The sequence below is a fragment of the Pinus tabuliformis genome, chromosome J, assembly GCF_031772625.1.
Source record: "Pinus tabuliformis cultivar Carrire ecotype Pingquan chromosome J, CPIR1, whole genome shotgun sequence".
Lineage (NCBI taxonomy): Eukaryota > Viridiplantae > Streptophyta > Pinopsida > Pinales > Pinaceae > Pinus > Pinus tabuliformis.
In genome coordinates this window covers 730,358,409-730,383,414 of record NC_142295.1, presented here as the reverse complement: position 1 = coordinate 730,383,414, position 25,006 = coordinate 730,358,409, and positions in this window count along the sequence as shown.

The window sequence follows — 25,006 nt, the reverse complement described above, 5'->3', positions numbered from 1 at the left end:
CAGTACCTCATCCATGAAGGACTTTATGTTGTAGGGAAGGTGGAATTGTTGGCTGACACAGCGATCTCATCCTTGGTGGAGCCACCCGATGGTGTATGGTTGCAAATGTGGTGTGGTTAGCAGGCCCAACCATTGAACGACCTCTATTGAGATGATGTTATTTTGGCTCCCACTATCGACAATGAACTACAATGGAGAACCTTTCACCCACATATGAGATTGGAAGAGACTCTCCCCATCCTTTGGATTTTTGGGCTCAATATTTTTTACCTTGGTGGTAACAATAGTGGCACTAGGTTCTGCATCAATAATCTACTTCCCCTTGTCATTCCACTTGTCAGTTTCTGGGTCAGAGTTAGAACATGCATCTTTTAACCACCAATGACTACTTGGTGCAACACTCATTTGTGTTGTGGGTGGGACTCTTGTGGAACTCACACCACTCTCTGGTTTCCTTCTTCATCTTCATGGTGTTATTATTTGCTTTTGACTTCAATGGGTTGTCCTATGTCACTCCACTTTGGCTTTGTCTTTTGCTCTACAGCTTAGGAATGCCTTTTCCCTGCTTTGGATTCACAGATCCAAATTTTTTCTTCTTCTATTTAAATTTCTTCTCGATCCTCACAGCATATCGGTATGCTACACCAAGTGAGGAGAGGTCCAGGAACTCCATTTATGCCTGGATGTATTTGTGAAAATAACCACAATAAGTGAGTATTAGATGTCGCTTAGAATCATTGATACCAAATTTCGTGCATAGGGTATGGAAAATGTTCGTGAACTCTACCATCTCTTGCTCCCTTTATTGTCGTAGTATGGTCCACTTTATGTACTTATATTCATAGATCCTGACAGGGAAATATTGTTCTTTGACGATATCTCAGAAATAACTTTAATTGGGTTTGACTAAAAATAGTAAGGGTTCCTCCTCGTCCCTCTACTCACAGTAGGTTTCCCACTAGTCCTTGTCATGGGGGGTGGCTTTGAGGAGTACAAAAGTAATATTTTCCCTATCAAAAAAATTATGGACAAAAAAAAATCCTTCCAAAATATTTAACTGTTTATCTAAGGCATATGTGTCTACCTAGCCTTTAAATATGGGAATGTCAAAGTTAACCTTAAAGAGGGTGACACCTCCAAAGTGACTACTAGATTAATATGCTTTGTTTTTTTATACTCATCGAAGGATCTAGGAAAAAATGTCTATCATCTCATTCCTTTGTCACTTGAGGGCCTCTTCGAGAAACATTTTGAAAGGGCCTCCTGCTCCCTCATCTTTATTTTCTTCCACCATGGGAGGTCATCAAGGTTAGCGAGGTTAGTCTTGCAAGGCTTCATCCAGTTCAAGTCCCAACTTGTTATACCTAGACCTTGTTGGGGATATGCACAGAAAAACAGAGAAAGAGCAGACCGCTCTGATACCACTGATCCAGATTTGTGAAGGAATGAAACAAAATACAGATTTAAACAAAAACAAAGAGATATATTGAAACAAAACTTCAATTAATAAATAGCAACTGTTGAAAACTATTTACATGCAGAAAGGAAACAAACTAGCTTGGGCGATGGTAGTTCATCTCTTAGAAGAGATGTGATGGCTACATGCCTTCTTAACTGAGTTATAATGAGGCTCTGAGGCCTTTCTATCATCAAGAAACAATGAGTAACCCTAAGCATAAAAAAAAACCTAACCTAGGAGATGAAGTGCCAAAATTTTGTGGGCCCCAATGGGGTTAGTTGGAACACCAACTTCTTGGGGTCGTAATTTTTTCATATGATATTTGATTGGCATGCACAATATCTTGTTAGAAATATCCATCCAAGTATTTTGACGAAAAATGGCCATCAACTGCCCTTTTTTTTTCCATTTCCCCAAAAAACATCTTTTAGGGCCTCAAAATAGCTCCAGAAGTTCAGGCCCTGAAAAAAACTACTAAAAAAAGAAATTATGTTGGAAAACAGGAAACTAAAAGGAAATAATTTTGGGGTCCAATTAGAATAGTCTAGTGACCACTAATATCCTCCTATATCAGTTATACCCATCATGGAATATAAGTATTGGATGATTCGCAGATGTTTGTTACGAATGTAAGGAATTCTCTCCAAAAAAACAATATCATCAGTGTAAATAAGAAGAGTTATGGATAGCCCAATGAGACTTGGGACAACACAACTTTCTTATTCCAAACACTCTTCTAACTTATCAACATATATGCAAATAAAGAAAGGGGAAAATGGATACATGTGTTTACTCTGATATTGCAATTAATATATTCTAACCAACCCTGAATGGTCCTAAACATGGAAATAGCATTCCTATACAACATTGTCAAAAAAACCCTCAACTCAAGGGGAACATTTATCTCTTGCAACCTATTCCAAAGGTTTGTCTTAGGACAGTGTCAAAATCTGTTATGAATTCAGCCTCTTCGAGGGGGAAACCTCCTTTACATTACATAAATGAACAATTCTTGGATGATACAAATGACAAAACCTCCTTTCTATATATAAGAGTCTAAGGAGTCACAATATAATCCAGCCGACCTAACAATAATAATATAAAGCCACAAAAATAACAATAGAGGGATTCTATGGGGCACAGAAATAACAATATGGGGGTAATAGGGGCATAACAATATAAATAAGGGGTATAACTACAATAGTAATGGGGTAATCACTAGTATTATAGGGACCCAACATGCCCCTCTCCTTCAAAAAAGTGTTGTCCTCAACACTTGAGTAGTTCTGGATACTTCTGCATAAAATTCTCATCCTCCCATGTGGAATCTTCAGCGGATAAGTTCTTCCACTTGAAAATATGCTCTGAAATTGATCGATTTCGTAGCTGTCGAGTTCTTGTTTCTGTGACTGCTTCTGGTTCCAATATAATTTTTCCTTCCTCGTCAAGTTCTGGCAATATTGTTTGAATTGGGAGCTTGTCACCTATAACCTTCTTTAAACATGAAACATGGAAGACTGGGTGCAATCGAGAAGCTGCAAGAAGCTCCAATTTGTATGCCATAGTACCAATCTTTTGCAACACCTTGTATGGACCATAATACTTTGGTGATAATTTATTATCCTTCTTAGCTTGCTTTAGGGACATTTGCTTATATGGTTGTAGCCGTAGGAATACCCAATCACCTACATCAAAACTTCTTTCACTGCGATGTTGATCTGCCTATTGTTTCATTCTATTTTGTGCCAACACGAGGTTATCCTTTAAGAGTTGGAGGACTTGTTGTTGATGTTCGATGTGATGTTCCATTGCCTGAACCTTAGAATTTTCTCTTAAATATGATGTGATGGATGGTGGTTGATACCCATAAAGTGCCATAAATGGGGTCTGTGAGGCAACCATTTGACCCATTGTGTCTGTTTATCAGATACAAAGCAACGAAGATATCCTTCCAAACATTTGTTTGCTATCTCAATTTGCCCATCAGATTGAGGATGATAAGATGAGCTATGAGCTAACTGAGTACCAGGACAAGAAAATAATTCTATCCAAAAATTTCCAGTGAAAATGGGATCTCTGTCACTTACAATAATCTTTGGGTTTCCATGTAGCTTTTGAATTGTTTCCATAAATGCAGTAGAAACTGTACTGGCTTTAAATGGATGTGATAACACACAAGTGTGCATACTTGGTAAGTCTGTCAACTACCACCATGATGACACTCTTTCCCTCAGACTTGGGTAAACCTGTGATAAAATCCATTGAAACCTCCTCCCAACGTTGGCTTGGAATGGATAAAGTTTGTAATAGACCCGGTGTCTTAATTGTTTCAACTTTATTTTGCTTGGAAAACCAAACATTCCGCCACAAACTTTTGAATATCTGATTTAAGGCCATCCCAAAAAAATTCCTTCTTAACCCTGTGGTAAGTTTTTAAAAATCCTGAGTGCCCTCCTAAGGGAGAAGTGTGCAATTCCATAAGAATCTTTTGTTTTAGCTGGGAATTCTTACAGAGGTATAAGCGATCTTTGTACCATAACGAATCATTTTTCCAGCTAAATGTATCAGAAGTACTGGAATCTTGTTGTAGCTTTCGAATAAGTGCCCACACTTCTTCGTCATTCTTCCATTCCTCCCTTGCTTCGTTTATCCAATCTGGTTGGATAATAGAAATGGCACACAACAATGCTTCCACATCCTCATCCTTTCTTGAGAGTGCATCTGCCACCACATTTTTCTTCCCTTTTTTGTAGATGATTTCAAAGTCATAACCCAACATCTTTGTGACCCACTTTTGTTGCTCTTCAGAGGATAGTTCTAAAAATTATTTAAGGCTATCATGATCCGTTTTTACCTTGAAGTGTCTTCCCATTAGGTAGGGTCGCCATTTATTAAGTGCATGGAGTATTGCCAACATTTCCTTCTCATAAATAGCTTTTCTTAAAAACATTCCCTTGATTGGATGACTTTCAAAAGCAATTGGTCTTTCATCTTGCATTAGAAAAGCACCAATTCCATTTCCTGAAGCATCACATTCCACAATAAAGGTTTTTGTGAAGTCCGGTGTAGCTAAGATCGGTGCTTGGCACATTGCCTCTTTAAGATGTTCAAAGGCCTTTGTTGCTTCCGAAGTCCATGAAAATGAATCTTTCTTCAATAATGTTGTTAGAGGTGCTGCTATTCTCCCATAATTCTTAACAAACTTGCGATAATACCCTGTCAACCCAAGAAATCCTCGCAGATGCTTTATGGATGTGGGGATTTTCCATTCCTTAATGGCTTTAATTTTTCTAGGGTCTACCTTAACTCCTTCATGAGATACAATATGACCCAAATATTCCACCTCCTGGACTCCAAAGAAACATTTGGATCTTTTTGCATATAATTGTTTCTCCTCCAATAGTTGTAGCACCCTGTCAACATGTTCAACATGATCCTTCCAAGACTTGCTGTAGATTAGTATATCATCAAAAAATACTAACACAAATTTTCTAAGGAATGGTTTGAAAATTGAATTCATCAAACCTTGAAATGTTGAAGGTGCATTGGTAAGGCCAAAAGGCATGACCAAAAATTCATAATGACCCTCATGAGTTCTAAATTCCGTTTTTGGAATGTCTTCAATCTTCATTCTGATTTGATGATATCCCGAACGAAGATCCAACTTGGTGAAGTAAATTGATCCATGCAATTCATCCATTAATTCATCAATAACAGGAATGGGGAACTTATCTTTAATAGTGAGCTTGTTGAGCTCCCTATAATCTGGACACATGCGCCATGATCCATCCTTCTTGTGCACCAATACTACTGGAGCTGAGAAAGAACTTTGACTCGGTTGAATTATACCAACCTCTAGCATTTCTGCAACCATACGTTCAATTTCACTTTTTTGGACATAGGGATATCTGTACGGCCTGATGTTTGGAGGAACACTTCCTGGAATCAGATGAATAGCATGATCATGATCACGCATAGGTGGGAGACCCTTGGGAGTCTCAAATACTTTGGAATGATTGTCCAAGACTTTTTGGAGATTTGGAGAAATAGATGATTCCAATGTGGAAACATCTAGCGAGCATAATTGTGCAATTACACCTCTTTGCTCCTTTTTTAGAAGCTTTGTCATACCATGAGAGCTGATTATCTTTCCTGGTTTCCCTGCAATACCCCTTAATTCAACTTCCTTTCCTTCCATAGAAAATTTGATGAAAAGTTCTTGAAAATTAAAAGCTATTGTACCCAAGGATTGTAGCCATTGGACTCCTAGTACAACATCCGCACCTCCCATTGGAATGGAAAGGATTGGACTAGTCAATACTTATTCTCCCATGGATAGCTTGATATTATGGCACTTTCCAGAGCAATTTATTGTTCCTCCATTTGCAATCATCACTTGACACTCTGGTGCTGGATATAGGAAGCAATTCAATTCTTTTGCTACCCTACAATGAATAAAATTGTGGGTGCTTCCTGAATCAATCAACACTATTACCTTTTTCTTCTTGATTTGTCCTTCTATCTTGATGGTTTGAGGAGTGGTAATTCCCGCCAATGCATTACAAGATATGGTCAGATTTATTTGTTCTTCATCTAGGCTTTGTTCCTGGAGTATATCTTCTTCTTTTGACCTTTCTTGCTCCTTTTCTTCTTCCTCTTCACAATGTACGTAGAATAATTTCTTCTCAGCACACTTATGACCTTTAGTGTATTTGCTATCACAACTGTAACAAAGCCCTTTTGCTCTTTTTTCTTCCAATTGTTTTGGTGTCAACCTTATAGGTTGTGGAAGACTAGGGGCAACAACACTTCCGTCTTTATAGTTGTGAGTGGTATGCTTCCTGGTTTCCATAATTTTGCTTTCCATTTTTCTTGCTAACCGTAATGCCTTCTCTAATGAATCCGGTTCCCAAAGGTGAACATCATGTTGGATATTATCCTTTAAAGACCCTATGAACACATCAATCCTATGCTCCTCTGGAATATCTTTTACCCTTATGTTCAATTTTTGGAACTCCTCAATGTGCTCCATTACTGAACCCTTTTGTTTGAGACTTATCAATTGGCTAAAAAAAGTGTTGCTTTTTGTATCTTCATAATGTGCTATCAATTCTTCCGTAAAAATTTCCCAAGTGATAATTTTTTTACGAGAGCAAAGCCATTGATACCATACAAATTGATTTGGTTCCAAATATACAGTTGCCATACGTACCTTTTGTGCATTTTTCACATTATTGAGATCGAAGAATTGCTCCATCTGTAATATCCATGTAGCGGGATCCTTGCCATCAAACTTCCTCATATCGATTTTTGGATATGGTGATTCTTCGATCCAACATTAGCGTCTATGGTATCATGATTAACATTTATTTTGTTCTCATCATGAGTTTCCTTTACTACCTTTTCACCATTAGTGACCCTTTCTTGTAGCAACTTCTTCAATTCTTCCATATCTGTCTACAAATCTATCTTCAAATCTGCCATGTCTCTCTTCAAATATGTCTTCGAATCATCCATCTTAGCTTCCATGCCCTTTATCTTAGATTCCACGCCACTTGTCTTAGCTTCTGTTAGCTTTTGTGAGCGTGACATTTGTTGCACTTGTTCTTGTAATTTTGATATATCATGTAGCATTTCTTCTTCTTCTTCATGAGTCATGCTAGAGCTTTCAGGTTCCTTACTAAGTGTTTGCATTTTCTTTCCTCGGGGCATCAGTTACCGATAATAATGCTTTACTATGCCCTTTGAATTCCGTTAAACCAAGCTTACACAAAAATTTAAAAAAAAAACTACACACCTTTTTTCACTTTATAGAAGCCTGATATTCAATCTGATGTATCTCTGTAATTTCGGGTCATCCAGTTCTGAAATTGCTACCTGTAGTAGCCTTCTGCATCCTCTTTCCAATGCCACAAGTCTGAGCCAAATTGGATTCTCCAACGAAGAGTTATGTGAAGTCTCCCACAGTGACTTGCTTTTAGACTGGTTCAGTAGAGAAAACTTGTACGACATGCCACAAGTCACTGTTTCAACCTTTGAATCTGAAACACACACACAAGAAACTACAGCCCGTCTTATTTATATACCCTTTTACGAAATTTCAATCCGATCCTCAGAGAGAAAGTTATGACGATTTTCCCCATGTCACCTATTTTGAGTGTATTTCAGGAGCAGCCAAAATACCAACTTCCTCAGATCATATATCCGAAAATATCACGCCAAAAGCTCTGAAATTCGGATCCAAGGTTTAGCGCCAATTCTTCTCAAATGGGTTTTTTTTGCGACTTCTGAAATGTCACAGAAAAAATGTTATAGCGAAAATTCCACGATGACCTGTTTGGAGCAGCAAAACCCTAGAATCCAAAGCTCTGATACCAAATGTTATGAAACCAGCTCAAGAAAAGATAGAAAAGATAGATCAACGCCTTAGAATTCAGCCTCTTAGAGGGGGAAACCTCCTTTACATTACATAAATGAACAATTCTTGGATGATACAAATTACAAAACCTCCTTTCTATATATAGGAGTCTAAGGAGTCACAATATAATCCAGCCCACCTAACAATAATAATATAAAGCCGCAAAAATAACAATAGAGGGATTCTATGGGGCACATAAATAACAATATGGGGGTAATAGGGGCATAACAATATAAATAAGGGGTATAACTACAATAGTAATGGGGTAATCACTAGTATTATAGGGACCCAACAAAATCTTTTCTAACGTCAATGAAATGACAAAGGAGATCATTCTTATTATTGTGGCATTCCTCCATAAGGATCATGAGAGTAGTAATGGGGTATCCATTTATTCAATATGTGTCATAAAACCTATGTTAATGGGATATTAAAGAATACCCTTAATCTCACTAGAGATTGATAAAAACATCAGAAAATACTTTTTTTGAACTCCTTATCAATAGATATTTATAATAAAAATAAATGCTTATTTTTAATAGATATCGCCTATTTTATCAAATAACTATAATTCCTACTATCCCACATCAATTCCCCCAATACCTACAATATATTAACTCTATTTCTTCACAATTTAAAAAATATATTTATGATATAATGTGATAAGGAATTGATCAACAAGGTGAAGCCCCCCATGAGAGTAACAACATTGTCCATAGTAGAATATCTACTAAACCAACTTTCCCTTTGGCTCTTTTATCATGTATTTCCAACCATAGGCTAATGTTATTTTCTAAAAATAATTCCACACAACTATTGGAAATACTGAAAGGGGGGGGGGGGGTGAATCAATATTCCTTTTCAATTGTTATTTTTGTCAGTTAAATCATTTATATTTAGAACACAAAATGAACAACATGAATAAATGATTCTATTAATATAATATTTACAATAAATCAGGTACAATATATATAAGGCTCCAATCTATTGCCAATCACCAATTTGGTCTTTTGTGAGGCTCCAACCTCTAGGGCACCAACACTATCTTCTCAAGGCACCAACCTTGTGTTTAGGAGCACCGACTCCAAGGACACCAATCCTTCCAATTCTGAGGCACCAACCCCAAGGGCTCCAACCCTAGAGTTTTTCTTTGTCAAGACATGTTTTGATTGTATTACACTGATCTCAAAATTTGTTTCACTGTGTTCTGTCAATATACAGCTTCACTGCTACCTCATTGACTACCTGTCTTCATATGAAGGAGTCTTCTCAATTCTTCATATTGCCCAAAACAGAGTCTGCAAAGTTACCTCATGATGATTTCAAATAGCCATCATGATCTACAAGAGTCTTCACACAACTCCAATGTATCTACAATGAACTGCACTAAGCTCTGCACCAAAACAACTCTTTGTTTGAAGCCAATGTTCTCACTGTCACAGTAAATGCTTCAAGAGTCACTGCTTCAAGATTAACTGCTTCAAGAGTGACTTCTTCAGAGGAGTGACTGTCGCGATATCTTACTTCCAAGAAACAAACTCACAAAAACTTCAATGCTGGTGCTATATATTGCTCCCTTCAAATGATGACAGATGAAACTTTATTTCCTTTCACATAACTGTTCTTCAAAATTGTGTTCTGTACTTCTTCCATTCAATTTCATTTATCACAGGTCTGAGCCTTTTTAAAGATTAACCAACTCAACAGAATGTTTTACCTTCATCCTCCACTAGCTCTTCGTCTTCCTCTATGCTCACTGGACCTTCAGCTTTCTTTCTACCATTCACACAACCTTTGGCTTCCTTTCTTATGCTAATTCACGTTCATGAGTTGTGAACTGTCCTTCTTCTATGGAGGTTCCACATTCCACATCATCACCTTTAATTGCAATCGCAACTTCCGGAGGTCTTCTCATAACATAGTCAATCCCCTACAGCTGACGGAGTGGATAAGATATGACCTTAAGTAGTTGTTAATAAACTCGTCGGGTCCATAGCCTTATCGCAATCGACGGTTTGCGTGACTTCGACTCGCACATGGATTAAAAATAGCCTTAACCCCTCCAGTTGACCGTGATCTAAGGGTTGACTATGAGATCAACGCCTATGATATAGCATGGGCCTTCAGCCATGATCAAAACATTCGTACACTCCTACCCTCGCTCTTCCGATAGTTGTTGCTCTTGTGACTTCTCTTCACTCTTCTGCTCTTTGGCTTCTTTCTCATGTTGCTTTACTGGATCTACTGTTTCATTTGATGTTCAGTTGTTGTTCAATTATTGTTCAATTTTTGTTCAATTGTTGTTCAATTGACCTCCTGCGTCATTTTATATTCAATTGTTGTTCAGTTGACCTCTTGTTGTTCAATAGACCTCTAGTTGTTCAATTGCTATTCAATTGACCTCTCACTGTTCAATTGTTGTTTAATTGACCTCTTGTTGTTCAATCCACTTGGTTCCTCCATCTCATCATATCATCATATATCAAACTTTCATCACTATGAGCATTATGATCAATGAGCATCAATGGGAAATCATGTATCAAATAATTTGCCATCACAAACACTACTATATTGACATCAATGACAACCTAGATTAACTATCGCCCCCTTTTTCATTGATGGAAATATTCTTCTTCTCTCCCCCTTTGACATCAATGGCAAAGGAGTTCACAAGGACTCCCCTTGTCGAACTGCTCCCCTGTCATGCAACATCTTTATGAATCAAGTTAATGTGATGCTAGAGAAATAACCCCCATCTTTTGGCGAAGATGTTCAAATGCTTCTCGAGGAAGAGGTTTTGCGAAAATATCAACGATCTACTCCTTAGTATTGATATATTCCAAGATGATGTTTTGTTCAGCTACTTGTTCACGAAGGAAATGATACTTGATTGGCATATGTTTGGTCTTTGAGTGCATCACTAGAATTTTTCTGAGACTGATAGCACTTGTGTTATCACAATAGATGGTGATTGGTTGATTTGTACCTATGTTGACATCTTTCAGAGCTTCCTTCATCCATAATATTTGAGTACAACAATCTGCAACAGTTATATACTTGGCTTCAGCTATAGATAGTGATATGGATGTTTGTTTTTGCTGAGCCAAGATACTAGACAATCTCCCAGGAAGAATGCATTTCCACTAGTACTTTTTCGATCATCAACACTTCCAGCCCAATCAGCATCGGTGTATGCAGTCACAGTAAGAGTTGAGCTCTTAGGGTACCAAAGGCTGAAACCAGGAGTTCCTTTCAAGTATCTGACAATTCTTTTTACATCCAACAAATGGGATTGTTTAGGAGCTTATTGAAATCTTCCCACCATTCCTACTACTTGCATAATGTCAGGTCTTGTAGCGATTAAGTATAGGAGGGCTCCAATTATTGGCCTATAATGAGTTGCATCTACTAAAGGAGAGTCATCATCTTTTCTTAATTTGCAATCTGTGGTCATAGGTGTTCTCATGGGTGCACAGATTTCCATTCCATATCTTTTAAGCATGTCTTTAAGATATTTTGCTTGAGATATTAACATGCCTGTCGTTTTTTGATATACTTGTAGTCCAAGGAAGTAAGATAACTCTCCTATCATCAACATCTTGAACTCTTTTGACATATTTTTAGAAAACTCATGGCTCATCTCATCATTATTACTAGCAAAAATCAAATCATCAACATAGACAAGAGTGACTAGTAACTTATCCTCATCCATCTTTATGTAGATATTATTTCCTGCCACACCCTTCTTGAAGCCTTATTTTTGTAGATAGTGATCCAATCTTGTGTACCAAGCTCTAGGAGCTTGTTTCAACCCATATAATGCCTTTTTCAACTTACAAACAAATTCTTTTCATTCTACTAGATTAAAACCTTCGGGTTGCTCCGTGTAGACTTCTTCCTTGAGTTCCCCATTCAGAAATGTTGATTTGACATCCATTTGATAGATTTTAAATCCTTTTGAGCAAGAAAATTCCAAGAACATCCTTATATCTTCCACATGAGATACTGGTGCAAATGTTTCTTCAAAGTCGATTCCTTCAATTTGTGAATAACCTTTACAAACAAACCTTGCCTTATTTCTGATGATTTGTCCATCTTCATTCATTTTATTTTTGAACGTCCACTTGGTTCCAATTATATTTTTATCCTTAGGACGAGGTACCAGCTCCCATGTCTCATTCTTCTCAATTTAAGACATTTCTTCTTCCATGGCTTGTACCTAATGAGGATCCTTACTTGCTTGAGTAAATGTTTCTGGTTCTATCATAGATAGGAGACCAACATCATTTTTCTTTGGTGTGCTTGTCATCCTTCTTCAAGTTTGTATCCCTTCATCTATATTGCCAATAATCTACTCTTCTTGGTGATGTTTTTGGAGAAACTTCATCTATGAAGGGGTTTGAGATGGTTCTTTTTCCTTGTGTTCTTCTTGATCTTTTTCCTCTTTTTCAGGTTCTTCTTCAATGAGAGGGTCAACTTCATGATCTTCAATTTATTTTTCTGGAAGGTCTTCATCAATCTTCACATCAATTCTTTCCACTATTTTTTTGTAGTCAATTATTGTAGCACTTGTAGGCTTTGCTCCTTGTAGAATATCCGAGGAATATCCCTTCGTCAACCTGAGATCAAATTTTCCTGGTGAGCCATCATTGATTTTTATGAAGCACTTTCTTCCAAAAATCTTGAAGTATTTTGTTGAAGAAGGTCTTCCTTTCCATAATTCATAAGGATTCTTCTCATTATTTGGTCTTAGTTGAGAGCTATTCAAGGTATAAACAGTTGTCCCGATTGCTTCTCTCCAGAATTTTGGCTGCAAGTCAACTGATATTAACATTGTTCTTGCCATTTCTTGAACTGCTTGGTTTCTTCTTTCAACTACCCCATTTTGCTTGGGTGTTCTGGCAGTAGAGAGTTCTCTTTCGATTCCATGTACTTTATAGAATTCATCAAATTATTTTGATGTGAATTCTCCCCCTTTATCCATTCTAAGACATTTAATCTTAGAATCCTTTTAATTTTCTACAAGAGCTTTAAGATTCTTAAAACACTCAAATGCTTCAGATTTATATTTTATGAAATATACCCACATAATTCTAGTATAGTCATCAACAAATAAAGCAAAGTACCTTTCTCCTTGGAGTGCCAGCGTTCTAGCTGGTCCACATAAATCAGCATGGATGATCTCCAAAGGTTTAGATGTAGAAAACTCCTTGATCTTGTGGCTGATTCTAGTTTGCTTTCCATGTTGACATGGACCACATACTCCTTGATTTGGCTTGAATAACTTTGGGATGTCTCGCATTGCATTAATCTTGCTGATATTGATCAAGTTATCAAAGCTTGTATGTCCAAGTCGCTTGTGCCATAGCCAACTTTCATCTGTTTGACCTAAGTAACATTTATCTTCTTGAATTTTGTTCAAAATGTAGACGTTATCCGATGTTCTAACTCCTTTCACCACAAGTTCCCCTAAGGAAGAGATTCTTATTTCACAATATTTAGTGCTAAAGACAACATTATGTCCTTGATCATAGATTTGGCTAACACTCAGGAGATTGTGTTTGAGCTCATTTACTAGCAAAGCATTTTGAGCCTTTCCTTTTCCATTAATAAGGGTAACAGTTCCTTTTCTAGCAATTTTGGTAGATCCACTTCCAAAGGATACATTTCCTTCCTTTTTGTTCAATGAGACAAACTTCCTTTTGTCCCCTCTCATATGTCTGGAGCACCCACTATCCACAAACCAATGGTTTTCATCACTGTGAGCACATAGAGTTAGGCCACATTTATCCTTATTGGGATTCTCCTTTTTTTCTTTTCCTCTTTTAAGGGGGTAATTTTGTTCATTATGTCCATTATCATTACATAATGAGAAAATTGGATCAAATTTAGCCAAGGGATCAAAGGAGTTGTAGGTCTTGATTTTTCCTTTCCCTTTGAGACCATATGGTTTGTTTGTTTGATCCTTCAATTTTGGTGTTTCATTCTTATAGGCCATGCAATGTCTAGCTTGATGACCAAAACTTTTACAATAAAAACAATGCCCAAAAAAGATAGTTGTGTACCTGTTGTAATAGCCATGATTTGAATCAACATTCTTCCTTGGAGTTACTCTCTCTTCATTTTTTGGATTTGAGATGGGCCTTTGATGAAATAACCTTTCTTCTTTTTGGTTGCTGGAAAGTATGTCGGCATAGCTTTTTGCATTATTCTTAGTACTTGATGATTCTCCTTTAAAACCTATCCTAGATTTTTCATGTTGAGGTTTTTGATTATTTAGGATAGTGTCAAGTATTTGAGAGCTTTGCCAACCCTTTTTGACTTGCTCCAATTCCTTCCTCAAAGATACTATTTCGACTTCACGTTCTTCACAAATTCCTTCTTTTTCTTTTAGCTTATTTTTCAAGAGGTCTTCCCTTCTTTTTGTTTCCTCGTTTTCTACCTTAAGAGAGATGATTTTATTTCATAATTTCTCATTTTCTTCATTGGCACTCATTAACAATTCATCTACATTTCCTTCTAGACCTAAATCATCATTATTTGTGAATGCCATGAACAATACTTCTTGGCTTCCAGCATGGTCATTTTCTTCATCTGATTCATCATTACCTCCTTTGCGTTGTGGGAACTGATTAGTTGATTTCTTTTTTATGACTACAAAGTCACCTTCATCAGACTAATCTTTCTTAGAGAAGAAATTCTTCTCATTGAACCATTTCTTTTTGTATACCATCCTTTTATAATTTTCCTCACCATCACTATCATGCTTAAGAGGACATTTTGCAACATAATGACCTATTCTTCCACATTTGAAACAAATAAGAGGGTACTTACCTTTTATCTTAGATCATTTCTTTAGTCTTCGTACAAATTGTGCCAATTCGGATTCAACATCAAAGTCATCACTACTGGTATTCCATTCTGTCCCATTTTTTTATTTTGAGGCCTTGAATGTTGCATCTTTGGAACTTGGGCTTCCTTTTCTCATCCCATAAGCAATGAGGATTCCATGAAGTTCATCCATCTTGAGAGTATCTAAGTCCTTCATTTCTTATATAGCACTTACTTTGGAGTCAAATCTGTCTGGGAGAGATCTTAAGACCTTTTGAACAATAGTGCTTTCTTCAATATTTTCTCCCAATCCTTTAAGAGAGTTGACCACTTTAGCTACTCGAATAAAGTATGATGCAATATCTTCTTCATCATCCATTTTCAGACTTTCAAATTTCCTTCTATGAGTTTGAAGCTTTACCTTCTTAACTTTGGAGTCCCCATCATATAAGCTAACTAGCTTATCCCATATTTCTTTGGCTAAGTCACAATTCATGACTTTTGTAAATTCAGAATCAGTGATTCCACTAGTGATGGAATTTAAGGCTTTTGAATTTGCAATGTAAGCTTTCCTTTCATCTTGATCTGTTGGAAGAGTGGAAGGAGTTGTGTACTCATTTAAAACTGAATGCCAAACTTCAGGTCCAAGGGACATTAAGTAGTAAGACATTCTCTTTTTCCAAAAACCAAAATTTGTGCCATCGAACAGAGGAGGTCTTCTTGACACTTCTTGATTTCTCATTGTGACTAAGAATCCTTCTTCTAGCTATTAGACTGATATGAAGAAGTTGGCTCTGATACCAATTGTTGGAAATATTGGGGGGGTTGAATCAGTATTCCTTTTCAATTGTTATTTTTGTCAATTAAATCATTTATACTTAGAACACAAAATGAACAACAGGAATAAATGATTCTATTAATATAACCTTTACAATAAATCAGGTACAATATATATAAGGCTCCAATCTATTTCCAAGCACTAACTTGGTCTTTTATGAGGCTCCAACCTCTAGGGCACCAACCTTGTGTTTAGGAGCACCGACTCCAAGGACACCAATCCTTCCAATTCTGAGGCACTAACCCCAAGGGCTCCAACCCTATAGTTTTGCTTTGTCAAGACATGTTTTGATTATACTACACTGCTCTCAAAATCTTCTTCATTGTGTTCTGTCAATCTACAGCTTCACTGCTACCTTAATTACTACCTGTCTTCATATGAAGAAGTCCTCTCAATTCTTCATATTGCCCCAAATAGTGTCTACGGGCCTTAACCCGCACAGTTGATCATGATCTAAGGGTTGACTATGATATCGACGGCTAGGATTTAGCGCAGGCCTTCAACCATGATCAAAACATCCATACACTCCTACCCTCACTCTTGCGATAGTTGTTGCTCCTGTGACTTCTCTTCACTCTTCCTCTCTTTGGCTTCTTGCTCCCGTTGCTTTATTGGATCTACTGTGTCATTTTTTGTTCAATTTTTGTTCAATTGTTATTCAATTGACCTCCTACATCATTTGATGTTCAATTGTTGTTCAATTGACCTCCTGTTATTCAATTGTTGTTCAATTGACCTCCTGCATCATTTGTTGTTCAATTGTTGTTCAATTGACCTCCCGTTGTTCAATTATTGTTCAATTGACCTCATCTTGTTCAATTGTTGTTCAATTGACCTCCTATTGTTCAATCCACTTGGGTCCTCCATCTCATCATATCATCATATATCAAACTTTCAGCGCTATGAGCATTATGATCAATGGGCATCAATGGGCAATCATGTATCAAAGAATTTTCCATCACAAACGCTAATATATTGACATCAATGACAACCTAGATTAAAAATAACTCAGCTAAAATGGGGCTAATCATAATGGTCTTGTAATTAGAGTGATTTTATCTCCACATTTAAAAATAGGTAAAATGAGGCTTTATGTCCAATACATAAGGAAACCTTTCTTAGTTTCCAAATTGAAGAGCTTTTGTATGTAAGGGATTAGGATGGACCCTCCTATTTTAAAAAAAAATTAGCTTGGTAGCCTTCAATGTCCTTAGCTTTCCCAATTTGAGCTACTTAACCCTAAACTCTATGTTTTCCATAGCAAAGATTCATCCTCTACAAGAATATTTGAAATGGTGAACATGGCATTATGGGATTTATAAATATTTTTAAGGTAGGAATTAAATTTATTTAGGGGAATTGTATTAATTTATTTAGTTTCATGAATTAAAGGCTTCCTCCAAAACTTCCTACCATCATATTTAGATAAGTGCAATAATTTATTTTTCTTTCTATTAATAAGGGATTTGTACATATTTATCTTATAGAGCTTTGAAAATTCATTAGAAGCATCCCTAATTGTTTTCCTAACAATTTTTTAATCATTACCATACCAAGGATTGGTTTTTTTACTATTACTTTTACATGACACCTTGATACAAAACTTGTTAATGGATGTAGAAAATGTTGTAGTAAAATTATGATATAGTTATTTGATATTGTACTTATAATTTAATATGTTTAAATCCCTATTTAAATCATTTAAAAAGAGATCAACCTTACTTTTTTCAAAAGAGAGTGCCTTTGGTTCTCAACATTCTCTTGCATAAGGATTTTGCGCATGACAAAGTATAGAGTTAAGATTAAAGGCCTATGATCAAAGTCAATCTCATACTCCTTTAAGAGGTCAAATGTTTATCATTTGGTAGGAAATAAAGATATTGGATATCACATAATCCATTATACTACTTTTCAAGCTCATGAATATAACTCATCTAGTTAGAGTTTGGCCTCTTAATTACACCATTGAAAATTATTAGGTCTTCAAAGATACAAATATTGACTAGCTTAGTACCAAAAAAATTCTCAATCAGGTCTTCAAAGTTTATTTTGTATATACTAGCTAAAACAAGGTCTTCATTTGCCACAGAGAATTAGGGTTGGAATCATTGCTTAGAAGAATAACTTGGTTAGTTGCAGTTCCAGTGTTAAAGTCTCCTAGAAAGAGGATATTAACTTTGTTCCTTAAACTATGAATATATTTTTCTAGGGTATTAGAGGGGAAATTTGCATTTATATTGTTTTTCTTATAAAAGGTAGAATTCATAGGAGAAACATAAAAAATTGAAATATTAGCATTAGTTTTCGATATTTCTATCCAAAAGTATGAATTGAAAGGGTGTATCTTGTAAAATCGAATGTGAGAAGAAACATTACGTTTTATATAGCAAGTTAAGGCTATGTTGTCACTGTTACAACACCCTCCAAAATTTAGGCCTACATCCAAATTTCGGAGCCTACTTTGACTTTTTATGTTGTCATCACAAGTATTAAGAGTCATTACATGTGTTTTCTCTTAGTGTTCTTGTCTCATTCAGAAGAAACTCAAACTGTCATCTTTTAACATGGCAAGCATTGCACATTGCATATATGTATTTTTTGTTTTTTGCAAGGGGTAACCTTGGTGTTAACGAGTCAATATTATAATGTACACATGTATCATACTCATTCCCAAATTTTCAAGAATTGTCACACAAGTATCGTCGCAAAGTATTCTTTTAGTGTTGCACTTGGGAAAGTTGTCGCAATGTCATCACATTGAGGGAAGTATGTTTTTCATGCATTCTCAGTGATCAATTTTGTGTCGTCAATTGTTCTAAGTGTATGATCATGTTGAGGTCTTGTCATTTTTCACTTTGGCCTCATTGATCCCACACTTAGCCAAATTTGGAAAAATGCCTTCCCAAGAAACTTGGCCTCACTGAGCCTTCCTAAATTGTGAATTGTGCAGTCTTAACCCTAAAGCTCATACCTTACCTCTTGGAACTACGCAATGCACAATTCATGCCTTCCAGAACTATACATTGCACAGTCTTAATGCCCAGATTTAACCCTTCAGCTCCAGAGATGTGCAGCCCCTACCTCTAGTCTTCCTCTTATGCATATTGTGTTGTCTCAAGGAACAAGCCTCAACCTTGACCTCTTGAACTATGCAACCTCACAATCCATAGGCCTTTTCCCCTCTAGAATTTCATAGTGGGAAGCCTCAAACCTTCATCCTAAACCCTTCAACCCCTCAACTATGTAGTTCTCTAGCCCTAGCCTACCTGAGCTATGCATTGTGCAGTCTCAAGGCTCAATCCTAACCCCTTACCTCCTGAGCTACAAAACAGCAATCCCTGAGCCTGTATCCCAGCCTATCACCCAGTTCCAGTTCATTTAGTGGTAATCACGAAGCATGTAATACTATGGGTTTATTGGACTAATGTTGTCTTTTCATGAGTGGATTTCATTTGTAAGTATTATATCATGTTATGAGAGGATGATGATCAAGGAGATAAAGAAGGACAGCCAGCTAGAAGACACCTTAGTAGTTACAACGACAAGTAGATCAATAAAGGAAGACAAAGGAACACCAAGTTACGACAGTAGTAGAATACTAAGATCACATTGAAGACTCCTTACCTTCAAGCCTTATGGAGGAGAAAGGAGAAGAACATGTTCCATCCTTCAGGAGGACACAATCATAGCAGAAGCAAAGAGTGGCTTTAAAATGCCATAACATCATGCAATCCATGTCATGAGTGTAATGTCATGAGTCATCATTTTCCACATCATTTTTGGATTATGTAATTTCAATATTTCAAAAATTTAATATAAAGTGGAAGTCGAAGAGTCATCTATAGAATGTGAAAAGTCATGGAGTCGAAAGGTCATAGAGAAGTAAAAACGTCATGAGGGTAGTACAAGAGTCACAAGGGAGGTGAATGATCACCCCATTTGTTATATATACACCCTCATAGCTCATGCAAAATACTTTTCACCTTGGCCCCTCCTATCATGCATTACAGAGGAAATTAGTTCTTTTGGAGGAGAAATTGCTTGCTCTAATGCTCCAATATTGAGGCTAGTGGTGTCCATTTATTAATGTATCTTAGAACTTTTGCTTAATTTCAAAGATCATTGAACCAGCACACTTTCATGTGTATGTCATAAATATTGTACGATTATTATTTTAATGTTTGTGATTTATGTTGTCTTCACCTGTACTAAGTAAATTGAACTATTTTGGTGGCTTTGGTACTTATAATGTTGAAGGTGTGTTGTATTTGTTTTAAGAATTTTTGCTTCTATGTGAACTATTTTGGTAATTGTCCAATGATTCATTCATATGTATATGGTTGTGTGTCTTTACTAGATCTGTACTATTACTCTCCTTTTAAAGGCTCACTTTTTCTCTCCCTTTCAGTAGAAGAACCTTGATACATTCTGCAGTTGAACATTCCACAAGGCATGCTTACTTGTTCATTTGAAATTAACTGTGCATTACTCTCTCATGTTAAACATTGTAGAAAAGGAAAATCTCTAATAATATATGGAAGTTGGGTCTTATTTCCAAAAGGGCTCCAACACCAAAAGGTGTGACTTCTAAATGGAACTTTTCATCATGGATACCCCTTGCATGTTGGCAATATCCAGCACCGTCAACATCCTAGCGCTAGAAGGAGGGAAGCCACCTTTTTATGGTTGAAAACTCACAACATCCTAACAAATAGACTTTCGTGCAAGGTAGCAACATTCCCATTTCCACTCCCACTCATACTCCTAAAAACAAAGAAATTGTTTAGTCTAGCCTGGGACAAGCCTTTGAGGTTACTTATGACCAACTCCAAACTATACGACCCATCACTCATCAGTTTCTAAGAGCTCTTCGTCTGCTCCCTGTCATTGCAATTCTGCCTCGTAAGACTGTAAAGAAAGAAGTAAATCCCAGTGGCGTACTAGTTTTTTCGATGGAATATCTGGTAATTTCAAGCCTGGAAGAGTTGGATGAACCTACAAAAAATGAAGGGGAACTTCCACCTATTGAGGAGAATCCAGATGATGAAGAATATGGTTTTTAGCTTTTTGAGAAGGAGCACCCTGATTACAACACAAATCCAAATGATGAGGGAGAAGCTTCTTTAGTTTCCAAAAAAGAGGAGGAGGAAAAATACGAAGACATGGTTGATGCATATTTGGATTTAATGGCCCAAAGGCCATTTTCTCTTCCGAACAATCTTCACATGATGTCTAAACATCCAGAAAATTTCTTGTCAAAGTTTGATTTGGTCAAGAAAACCATATAGACGATTTGTACATGCATTTAGGAATGTTTGAGGTATGTTTCGATGATGTTGCTTGTAGACTCTTTCCATACATTTTAGAATGTATAAATTCCATATGGTATCATATTCTTCCAACCAATTCAATCCAAAACTAGAGGGACTTTAAGAAGCTTTTTGTTGAAAGTTTTACTGACAATGAGGCTCCTACCATGTTGTTTAAAGAACTTGGTAATTTGAAAGTGGGGGATAAAGAAACAATCAAGTATTTTAATTAGAGATTCATGAAATTATTCAAAATTTTCCCCACTAATGTGCAACCTCATGATGACATCACTAGGGATTATTACACATCTTCCTTGCCAACCAACATTTCCTTCTTTTTTTTAAAGAGTTGCGAAGGAAATATTGACCTTAAACTTTGCAGAAGATATTGCTATAGAAAATGATTTGCAATCTATTGGAGTCATCGTAGATGATGATGATTCCAAAGACTCTAAAGAAGTTGATAAGAAAAACTAAGTCTCTTCCAACATAACTAAAATAAAGACTCTTTGGATATGGAAGGATTGACCAAGTCTCTAAGTTCTCTCACAAATGAAGTATCAGAATTGAAGAGACGGTCAAGTGATGCATCTACTACCATCAACAAGTATTCCAGGCCACTGCTCTTCAAAAAAAATAACAATTCACAATCAGAAAAATATGCTTATATTTCTAACATAGTTTTCAATATCAAAAGCTTGGGCATGGATAATTTATGAACCTTTCATCAAGAAAAACATTCATAAAATACATGCCCACAGTGGAACCACAATATGAACACTATGATGGCTAATCTTGTTGATACTTTATTAACAGAAGAAAAATCTCAACAGAAAGAATAAACAAGAAAACCTATAGCGACCGAAGACAGTTTGGGTGTTGGACATTCAGGTAATATGTTTAGTATCATCTACAACACTGATAAATAGAGTGTTGATCTATCGTCAACGAGTGAAGCTCCTCCCAAGCAGCCAACTGATCATTACAATATGAGGATAAAGGGACATGTTTCTGAGTAAGAAATTAAGAAGAAATTGTTGTGGATAATTCCACCACTTTCCAACCCAGCTCAGAGTTCACAGCACAATTCTAGAGGTTCTCCTTCTTCCAAGAACACTTCCAGCAACAACAAGAACAAATCCACCACTCTTGCTGCAGTAGATAAACTTACACCACCTAACTCATCAGCATGGCCCATTATGATGGAGAACATTGAATAAAACATTGTTGAATATATGAAGATCTCTTGTGCTAACATTCCACTTTTTGAGCTCATAAAGGTAACAGGCCAACATGAACTAATTCTCCGGGTACTCTCATCGCACACTCTGACAGGTAAATAAAGTTATTCTTCTCAAGTAATGTCTGGTAACTCTTGCGATATCGTCGAATATGTTGTAAATGTTGTAAATTTAAGTTCTAACACTCTCCCCCCTCCGTTTATTTTAAATTCTTAAATTTTTAATTATAATAGTCACAATTATTTGGTTGATTCTGGTGCATTCACAAATCTTATGCCAATTTCTATTGCTAATAAAATCAATGAAAAATTGGATAAAACTGATGCACGGATCATACAATTGGAAATATCACTTATCTAGGCCATTGGTGAACTCATAAATTTTATTATTTGTTTTTCATCTGATCATAGAGTTCACCAGTAAATAAATATCGTAGTTGTGGACATTCTAGAATCCTATGGATTACTGTTAAGAAAAGATTGGTCCAGAAAACTCCAAGGATACTTTGCAATGGATTGGTCTCATTTATGGCTTCCATACAAGGGTAGAAATAATCAGATTCGAATTGAAAGCAAACCATACATGAAGTGTACCGTGACACAACTTGAAGAAAAAAATTAACCAATGGGCTTTGTAGAAGTGATCTTTGAAAAAACAAATCTTGAAGTAGATCACAGATGTTAACTAGCTCATCCTTCACCAATCCCACTAGATAGGCAAGTAGAAATCCTTCCTAGAAATCAAACTGGTGATAATTACCTTTGTACATTAAATGTAGACAGTACTAGTGTAGGATGTAGCTCTAGTTTTTCTAATACTTGTGTTTTATATTTTGACAGATCGAAATCGTAGGAGGGTTCTAGAGCTAGTTTCATTTTATTAGAGCCGCAATAGATAAAACATCTTATCTCATATCGCTTGGAGTTTGAGTGCACTAATGACATCGTAGAATATGAACCACTCATCTTGGGTTTGAAGAAAGCCATCGACCTCAAAGTTGAGGTTCTCAAAGAAATAGGTGACTTTGAAATTGTCGTACGATAGGTACAGAATATTATACACTATGTGTAACCTAATCTCAAGATTTTCAACAAGAGGTGTGGAATTTGATTTCTCAATTCCAAGATTTCAATATTGTTTTTGTTCCTAGAATACATAATGTCGTTGTTAATACATTAGAAAATGGTGGTGCTAGGTTGTCACCACTAAGAGATGGATTTTTTGTTGATATTATTTATAGGCCATTTTTTCCTGATAATATCACTATTTTTTTCATTTTCAGTGACTACCATCAAATACTGGATTTATGGCAAATGTTGATGTGTTCATAGACACAGCCATCGATGAAGATAAGCATGGTAGAGAATTGCAGGATGCAACTCAAGAAAGCAAAGGAAACCCCATGCCTAATGGTGTGGTGTTGCTAGAAAAAGTTTATGACTTGCAAAATCACTTTAAGGGGTTGGTGAACGCAAAGACTCATAGATCAACTATGTCGCATGAACAGATCAATCTTGGTAAAAAAAAGATCCAAAGATTGTTAATTGTGGTACTTTCTGCACACCTCAAGAATGACAAGCCTTCATCTGCCTTTTCAAGAAGTACTGAGATGTTTTCACATGGACATGTGATGATCTAAAAACTTATGACATGTGGATAATCCAAAACGTGATTTCAATCAAGGAAGGGGCTAAGCCTTTTCAACAAAATTTTCGTAAAATTCATCTAATGCTTGATCCCATTATTCAAAAAGAGTTGAGGAAGTTGATGGATGGTCAGATCATTTTCAAAGTGCGACAATTGATGTGGGTCTCAAATTTCGTCCCACTGAGGAAGAAATCTGGGGAAATACACTTGTGTGTGGATTTCCACAATCTGAATCATGCCTCAAATAAGGAAAATTATCCATTGTCATCGATGGATCAGATTCTACAAACAGTACAGGTTCTGAAATGTTTCCCTTACTGGATGGATTTTCAGCCTACAACCAAGTTTTGGCCTCATAACCCGACAAACACAAAACAACATTCTGAACCAAATGGGGTACGTTTTCTTGTAAGAGAATTTAATTTTGACTTATCAATGCAAGTGCAAAATTTCAAGGAACGGTGTACATCGCACATTTTGCAGTTTGAGCAGATAGAATATAGTGGTTTATCTTGATGATGTAATGGTGTTTTTGAAAAGAATATCTTGCCACTTATGCCATTTGAAGCAAATTTTATAGCGATGTCATAAATATGGGATATCTCTTAATCTAAAGAAGAGAATTTTTCTTATTGTCTGAGGGAAATATCTTGGGACATATCATTGCAAAGAGTGGGATTAATGTGAACCCTGAAAGGTCATAACTATTACTCAATTTCCCTTCCCGGTGAACAAGAAATCTATGTAGTCCTTCTTGGGGAAAATCAATTTCCTTCGCAAATTCATCTTTTACTACACTTAGAAAGTGAAACCATTGCAAGATACTATAAGGAAGGATGTGATATACAATGTTGGCATTATGATTCAAGTGTTGTCCTTGATGGCAACTCTCTCAGAGGTTGGTACCGGTGCTCAGAGGTTGGTACAGGTGATGGCAACTTAATCAGAAGACAGATCTTAGTACAGCATGCCAAGGAAGTTCATATATGCAGGTTCGTTAAGACCAAGTCGCGTGTACACGCTAGTTGGATTCAGAAAAAGCGCGTGTATGTGGAAAAGTACCTTTTGGTCCATGGTGGTTAGTCCTTGGAAGTTGTGCCTATGATTTCGGACCATTGTGTCTCGACGGGCGTGTCGATCCCTAGTTTTGAAGTTGATGGTATTGTGTTACTATGGTTTTGGCTCTTGGTATTGAGCAAGGCCTAAGGCTATATAAGGAGAAGAAGATCATTAGGCAAATACATCTTTCGACAAGGCTTGAAT